This window comes from Otolemur garnettii, unplaced genomic scaffold (assembly GCF_000181295.1).
Source record: "Otolemur garnettii isolate 467f Iridium unplaced genomic scaffold, OtoGar3 scaffold00005, whole genome shotgun sequence".
NCBI classification, from domain to species: Eukaryota; Metazoa; Chordata; class Mammalia; order Primates; family Galagidae; genus Otolemur; species Otolemur garnettii.
The window spans coordinates 3453964-3454906 of NW_003852400.1; the positions used below are offsets into that span (position 1 = coordinate 3453964).

At 41.8% G+C, this 943-nt stretch overlaps 1 pseudogene across 1 annotated transcript in view; it reads left to right on the forward strand.

Moving 5' to 3' along the window:
* Positions 1 to 668, forward strand: part of LOC100949621 — a 2878-nt pseudogene extending 2210 nt beyond the window's left edge. Inside the window, exon 3 of the transcript XR_002775599.1 lies at positions 376 to 668. The product of XR_002775599.1 is annotated as a heat shock cognate 71 kDa protein-like (transcript). The remainder of the gene's footprint in view (positions 1 to 375) is intronic.
* Positions 669 to 943: the final 275 nt, after the last annotated feature.

Consider the following 943-nt stretch of genomic DNA (forward strand, 5'->3'; position numbering starts at 1 on the left):
GCTGTGGCATCACAGCTCACAGCAACCTCCAACTCCTGGGCTCAAGCGAGTCTCCTGCCTCAGCCTCCCAAGTAGCTGGGCCCACAGGTGCCTGCCACAACGCCTGGCTATTTTTTGGTTGCAGCCATCATCGTTGTTTGGCGGGCCTGGGCTGGATTCAAACTCGCCACCTTAGGTATATGTGGCTGGAGCCTTAGCCACTTGAGCCACAGGCGCCAAGCCCAAACAGAAGATTCTTGACAAGTGTAATGAAATTATTGACTGGCTGGAACCAGACTGCAAAGAAGGAAGAATTTAAACATCAGCAGAAGGAGCTATAGAAGGTCTGCAACCCCATCATTACCAAGTTGTACCAGAGTACAGGTGGAATGCCAGAGGGCATGCCAGGAGGAATGCCTGGGGGCTTCCCTGGTGGTGGTGCTCCTCCTTCTGATGGTGCTTCATCTGGCCCCACCATTGAAGAGGTTAAGCCAACCTAAGTGTAGATGTAGCATTGTTCTGCACAGTAAAATGTTGAAGGATCTAAATTTGTAGCAAATTATGTGGCAGATTTAAAGTTGGGCTGCTATAGTGAATTACTGGGCATTTTCAATACTTGAATATGGAACATGTGCACAGGGGAAGGAAATAACATTGCACTGTAAAAGCACTGTATTGTAAGTGGAAAATGCAATGTCTTAAATAAAGCTGTATTTAAAATTTAAAAAAAAAAGAAAAAAAATCTTTATGTAAATGTTTATAGCAGGTTTTTAAAAAACAATTAACAAAAAGGGGATTATCCAGATTTCCCTGATGGATGAATGAATAAATGAACTGTTATATATCCACACAATGGAATACTATTTCTTAATTAAATTTACTAATACATGCAACAAATGATGCATCTAAAATGCATTATACTAAGTGAAAGGAGCTAGACTCAAAAGCTTGCATACTATAGGAT